We start from the raw sequence: 7,197 nt of genomic DNA, 5'->3' as shown, positions 1-7,197 counted from the left end.
ATCACAATATCCGTCTTAGCTGCGGCGAGCTCCAGCTGGTGTTCGCGCATCCAAGCCACAACCCTATTCACAGACTCCTCCGCCAAACTCGCGGCCAGTGCCGGCGTGGGTCCTGGTGCCAGGAGCACGAGGTCGTCAGCGAAGGCGACGAGCTCTACACCGGCGGGCATGTCGATGGACAGGACGGCGTCATACATGGTGTTCCACAGCGTCGGACCAAGTATGGAACCCTGTGGGACTCCCGCCGACAATTCCCGGGTGACCGGACCGTCCGACGTCTCATAAACCAGTAGCCGTCCCCGAAACCAGCTTTCCAGTATCCGCTGCAGACATGCCGGAACGTGCTTTTCTTGCAGTGCTTTGGCGATGGACCGCCAGCTCGCCGTGTTGAAAGCATTGCGTACATCCAATGACACCACCATCAGACACTTGTTAGCCCTCCGATCCGTCATTCGGTGGGCCATCGCACGCTGGCCGGCCTCCTTAACACGTTCAATCGCCTGAATTGTAGACCTGCCCTTTCTGAATCCATACTGTGACGGCGACAGGCGAGGGTGATCTGGGTCTTCCAGGTGTTCATTCAGGCGATCCAAGATCAGCCGCTCCAAGATCTTGCCTGATCCGTCGAGCATCCCAAGAGGCCGAAAGGATGACGGATCGCCCTGAGGTCTTCCGTGCTTGGGTAGCAAAGCAAGTCGTTGTCGCTTCCAGTCAGCGGGAAAGGTGCATTGATCGAAGCACTCCTGGAACACGCGGCGGAACGTCTCCGTGTGCTCGCGAACAGCGACCCTCAGTGCCGGATTGATGATGCCATCGGGTCCCGGGGCCTTAGTGGGCACCATCCGCGCCGCGATCGCCAAGAGCTCCTCATCCGACACTTCCCTCACTGGCTCCTGTGTTGTCTGCCCCCAATCGACCAGATCCGGTGCAGGCCACTCAAAAGTGCCATGATCCGGGAAGAGTTCCGACACGACGTGCTGTAGAATCGCAGGATCTCGCTCCGGGGGGACGCGGCTACCCTTAAGGCGTGACGTTACTACCTTGTAGGCAGTGCCGAAGACGTTGTCCTCAGCTTCCGCAATCATCTCATCAAAGCTACGGTCCTTGCTTGCCTTGATGGCACGGGCGAGTTCCTTCTTACAGCTCCTGTGCCGTTCTCTGGCCAACTCTCGCTGTGCACCGGTTCCGGCGGTCAAAATCGCATCCTCAGATGACTTGCACTGCTCCCTGAGAAGGCCGATTTCCTGCGTCCACCAGTACATTTCCGGTCTCACCAAAAACTGCGCTGGCGGTGCCCTCTGCATCACCTCATCGCAGGCTCTAGTAAGTCCAGCGGTGAGAGTCGCCGGTGATACAGCCGCTTCGGCAAACCCGGAAGCCTGGAGCGCGATCTGGAAGGCTTCGGGATGGAATTGACGCAACTTCCATCTCGGTCCAATCTGCTCGCGTTGTCGCTGCCGGTCGCGATGCTGGTGCTGTTGTTGCGGTTGCCTCTGCTGGTGTGGTGAAGCGCTGCTGACTGGTGTCGCGGATACGCTGAATCTCACGTATCTGTGGTCACTGTTGGTGAAAGTGTCGAGCACCCGCCAGTCGTTACCGGGTTCAATGGCCGGACTGGCGAAGGACACGTCGACCACACTTTCAGTAGCACTGCCGTTGCCGACGAACGTGGGCACACTGCCGCGGTTCAAGATCGCCAGGTCGAGCTGGTCGACGACCTCGGCGAGATCTTCACCACGCGGCTTCGTCCTCGCGCTGCCCCATCGCACGTGCCAGGCATTGAAGTCGCCCGCCAAAACTACGAGGGGGTGTGCTCTGGCCTCGATATCGATCTCGTCGAGCAGCCGCTGGTAGTCCTCGTCCGTCCATCCCGGTGTTGGTGGGGCGTAGCAAGAGATGAAGGTCACCCCCGCCACCTGGACCGACACCAGTCCTACCCTACTTGCCCAGACTCGCTGTATGGGCAAGGCTCCGGTCGTTATAACAGCTGCCTTCGCTGTCGAGTCCACCGCCCAGTTCCCGTTATTGGGTGGAACACGGTAGATCTCCGACGCCAGCACAATGTCGATCCTTTGCTCCCGTGCGGTCTGGAGCATGAGGTCTTGTGCTACCCTGCTGCGCGCCAAGTTGATCTGGAGGATCTTCAACCCAGCGTCACGCCCTCTAACAGTGGTGTTCGTAGCTAGCGGGAACATGACGGCTGGCTACTTCCGCTGCAAACCGGTGAACCTGTCTGATGTTGTCCGGAACACGTAAGGCACTTGGGGCCCGAGCTGCACTCCTTGGCCTTGTGCTGCTTCGAACCGCAACGGAAGCAGCACTTGGAGTAGTCAGGGCCGGTGCACTCGCGAGAGCGGTGCCCCTTGCCAAAGCAGCGGTAGCAGAGCTGCTCTCCTGCAGGGACCGATGCGAGCGCCTGCACGACGCAACTCGTGTTCCCAATGGTGACCCGGTGACCGTCGAGAAGCTGGCACTGCCCGCGCGGCAGCTTGATATGGGCTTTCTGCAGCCCGTCGTACCGCCGCCACAGCCGAACTGCCTCGCCCGGAACCGTCAGCCCCGCCTGTCGCTTAATCGCCGAAATCAAGTCATCGACAGTCGCCAGCATGTCGATTCCTGTGATCGCGGCCGTCTGCTTGTCGACAAGGAGGTGGGCCACTCCATCCTCCTTGATGGCTTCGCTGACATCGGCCAGCACACTCTCGCAGTCCGTGTTCGGCTTCAGCCACAGCGACAGCTTCCGCTCCCCTGTGCGGCAAACCCTCGCCACGAACTGATCCACATTGGTCTTGGAACGCACTGCCTTGTATGTGTCGAGGAAGGCCTTGCCCTCGTTGGCCTCGAGGACGATCACCGCAGGCCTCTCCACTTTAGCAGCGCTCTTTCCCGCTTTCTGTGGTGCTGCTCTCTTGTCTCCCTTGGCCACGACTTTAGCAAAGGATGCTGGTTGCGCATGCACCTTGGTTGCCACAGCCGCTGCTTTCTTTACCTTCGGTTTTGGCTTTTCTGGAGCCATGGCCTGGGACAAGACGGCCTCGACCGGGATCTCGGGGACATTAGGCGTGATGACTTCGTTCATGCCCGTCGGTTCGCCCTCTTTTTTCTTGCCGCGCCTTGCCCGGGTCCGCTTTTGTTTGGGAGTGTCGCCAGGTGGATGCTGGCTTTGCCCAACAGCACTGGAGTTGACGACATGTTGTTGTTGCTGCTGCGTAGCTACCGCCAACTCTCCCATCGAGTGGAGTCCACTTTGGAGCAGCATAAGCTCTCTTTCGCTGGCTGCCGCACGCTCACGAAGGCTAATGTTGTCTCGCTTCAGCTCCTGATTTTCGCGAGACAACAACTTCAGCTTTGCCTTCAGCTCCACGTCGCCATCCTTTGCCGTCGCCCGGCCCTTCTCCATCTCGCAAACCTTAGCGAGGAGAGTCTCGACGGTTGCCCGGAGCTCCCTCAACTCGCTGCTGAGGCTTGCGATTGTCAGCTCATGCTGCGGGGCTTCGGCCACCTGCTGGACGACGGTTGAGTTGAGCTCGTCCTCGTCGCTCTCCTCTGAAATCTCCATATCGCTGGCTAGCAGGGCCATCCGCTGCACCACCACCACCGGCCGAGTGGGCGTCGCAGTCGATGGCGCGACACTGCCTCCCTTTCGCTGCCGGGTCAACGGCAACGCAACCGATGATGTTGAAGATGTTGTTCCTACTTCGTCCCTGTCGTCCTTCGTCGATGGCGCGGTAGCGTCACAGGTGGACCGGAGCCTGACGGACCGACGCGTCGAAGGCTCCCCCGATGCCTGCTCCATTCCCCTACTGCAACCCTGAAAATCCCTGTAGTCAATGGGTTAGGTTGCGGAGAGCCAGGGTGGAGTGTCTGGGAAGGGAAGGTGGGAAGGGGAAGGGGAGTGGAGGAAGGCCAAGTACCGGTGCGAAATAGAAACTCCAACAAATAAAAGGCCAAACCAATCTTTTTCCCCTTTCCAAATCTGAGCTTCTATCTCAGTTCTTCTCTGCGATCAGGCACCGCCTGGTTGTCAAATCCGCTGACCGTCAGCCGATACACTCGCCATAAAACTCAGAGTGCCGCCTGGATGTGAAACCGGCGATCTCCACCAGCCGAGACACTTGATGAACTGAAGGCGCCGCCTGGTTGTGACGTTGAAAAGCTCAGCACCAGTGCCGCCGCCTGGTAACAGTGTTCGGAATCTCCGTGAGCCGAGACACCCGCCACGACCCGAAGCGCCGCCTGGTGGCAATGCTGGCAATCCGCTGGTACTGGTGGCGCCGCCTGGCGGCCAAGTTCGGAACCAAGTTTAGCCGAGACACACTGAAATATTTCACCGGGATGATCGAACCTCGAAATTTTTCAGCCGAGACACATGAAATATTTCACTCTTAGCCGAGACACCTTGAAAAGTTTCACTGAAACATTTCAACCGGATGGTTGGTCCATGAAATATTTCAGCCGGGACACTTGAAACATTTCACCCCCAGCCGGGACACCTATCCGGGACACACTGCCGCCAACGGTCAATTAAAATTACCGGCCAATTTGTATAACCGGCCAATTTGAATTACCGACCGATTTGAATTAACGGCCACTTCAAACCAACGGCCAACGACTCCACCAACGGTCAATTTGAACGACCCGAAAATCCGGCACCAACGGTCCTTTTTTGAAAAACTGGATCAGATGACACGGAGCCCGATTCGGCTTAGGTGAAATCGCTCGGATCTTCGAGTCCGAATCCGGCTGGAAAATGGACGATCGAATCTTCACCTGCCAAAATTTTTGCACCGCGTGCTTCCACTTTAATTACACTTATTTTGCGCTGAATTCGTCTTTTTCCATGCGGTTTTCTCTGACTTTCGTTTTAAAACACCGTCTGTCATCTAAAAAACCACATCCGGCCAGGATCCGGACACTTTTCTAACCGAAAAACACGTAGTCCCAAATGGGGCTACGCCCCGGGCCGCTCTCCATACAAAATGTAAACAAACACTTTTCTTTCTTATTTTTCGTTGAAATCGATGATTTCGGTGCGGTTTTCACTACTAATCTGTAGATTGGCACTAGTTTTAACGATTTAAACAAACTTTCGTGGGTTCTTTAAACTTTTTACGCGAAATTTTTGTGAAAAACACGGAGCGACGCTCAGCACGTGTTGACGCTACAGCGTTTTACAGGGATAACTGGCTTGTGGCCGCCAAGCGTTCATAGCGACGTGGCTTTTTGATCCTTCGATGTCGGCTCTTCCTATCATTGCGAAGCAAAATTCACAAAGCGTAGGATTGTTCACCCTTTCAAGGGAACGTGAGCTGGGTTTAGACCGTCGTGAGACAGGTTAGTTTTACCCTACTGGTGTGCAAGTACTATCTCAATGGAATTCCTGTGCAGTACGAGAGGAACCACAGGTACGGACCAATGGCTCAATACTAGTCCGAGCGGACTTTGGTATGACGCTACGTCCGTCGGATTATGCCTGAACGCCTCTAAGGTCGTAACCGAACCAGGCTGGTAGTATATGTATAGGAGTCGTTAGCTAGATGGCTAATAACATCACGAGACCGGATTGAGTCTTCTATAGACTCTTTCCATTTATTGGAAACCCTCAAACTGAGCCTATCGCGAGTGCGCTCGCCGAAGTACCTGAAGTGGGAAAAGGCGTTGTGCTTGCCGATCTTCCAAGAATAGTTTCGACTCCTAAGACCACCCGAAAACGACGGGTTTGCAGGCTGGGCGCTACGCATTGAAGAGAGATGTACATTTCGATCCTTTCAGGCGACCCATGCTTGGTGGTTGTGTGCGGTGTGCTCCCCCCGGGGGGCACATGCGGCATACCGTGTGTGGACTAGTTGGACCCACCCTTGCGGTGGACCGACCGGTCAGTGGTGTTTGCGGGTTAACACATGCGAGCGTTGCGGCCCAGAGGCCTTACCGCCTTTCACTGCGGGTTCGTCAAGAACTTGGAGATGGTCGCAACGCATCGGGTCCTCCCGGGGTACTTGGTGTTTGGATGCTGGCTTGGTGATTAAACACTTGATATTCCATCTTCGGATGAATTTCGGGTGTCACCTGTTGCCTAAGACCACTTGCATGTTTAGCTCGCCGTGGGGTAGCAAGCGTTGTGATCTAATGGCCTTACCGGGCAAACACTTTCGGTTCGTCAAGGACTTGGAGTGCCGGGACGGGTTGGCGGATCCATCACTCTGAGTATGCCGGGTTGATACTTGGGGTTGGTTTGGTTTTGGTGACCCAATACTAGATGTACCATCTCGGTGGTATGTCAGTATCACCTATACTCCAGACCACTTGCATGGTTAGCAAGCGTTGTGATCTAATGGCCCAACCGGGCAAACACTTTGGGTTCGCAAGGACTTAGAGTGCCGGGACGGGTTGGCGGATCCAACACTCTGGGTACCTCCGGGTACTTGGGGTTGGTTGAGGACTTGGTGAACAAACACTTGATATACACTCTCCGGATGTACTTCGGGTGTCACCTGTTGTCCGAGACCACTTGCATGGTTAGCAAGCGTTGTGATTCAATGGCCCTACCGGGCAAACACTTTGGGTTCGCAAGGACTTGGAGTGCCGGGACGGGTTGGCGGATCCAACACTCTGGGTACCTCCGGGTACTTGGGGTTGGTTGAGGACTTGGTGAACAAACACTTGTTGTACACTCTCCGGATGTACTTCGGGTGTCACCTGTTGTCCGAGGCCACTTGCATGGTAGCAAGCGTTGTGATACAATGGCCCTACCGGGCAAACACTTTGGGTTCGCAAGGACTTGGAGTGCCGGGACGGGTTTGCGGATCCAACACTCTGGGTACCTCCGGGTACTTGGGGTTGGTTGAGGACTTGGTGAACAAACACTTGATATACACTCTTCGGATGTACTTCGGGTATCGCCTGTTGTCCGAGACCACTTGCATGGTTAGCAAGCGTTGTGGTCTAATGGCCCTACCGGGCAAACACTTTGGGTTCGCGAGGACTTAGAGTGCTGGTAGTGGTTGGCGGACCCAACACTCTGGGTACCTCCGGGTACTTGGGGTTGGTTGAGGACTTGGTGAACAAACACTTGTTGTACACTCTCCGGATGTACTTCGGGTGTCACCTGTTGTCCGAGACCACTTGCATGGTTAGCAAGCGTTGTGGTCTAATGGCCCTACCGGGCAAACACTTTATGTTCGCGAGGACTTGGAGTGC

The 7,197-nt window shown here is 55.9% G+C and overlaps 1 pseudogene; it reads left to right on the top strand.

The window, feature by feature from the left end:
* The window catches only part of LOC131291839 (large subunit ribosomal RNA), an 11,035-nt pseudogene extending 5,239 nt beyond the window's left edge, over nt 1-5,796 (top strand).
* Nucleotides 5,797-7,197: the final 1,401 nt, after the last annotated feature.

The sequence above is a fragment of the Anopheles ziemanni genome, assembly GCF_943734765.1.
Source record: "Anopheles ziemanni chromosome X unlocalized genomic scaffold, idAnoZiCoDA_A2_x.2 X_unloc_16, whole genome shotgun sequence".
Lineage (NCBI taxonomy): Eukaryota > Metazoa > Arthropoda > Insecta > Diptera > Culicidae > Anopheles > Anopheles ziemanni.
Note: the sequence above shows the minus strand (reverse complement) of the source record. Positions and strands in the feature narration are given on the sequence as shown.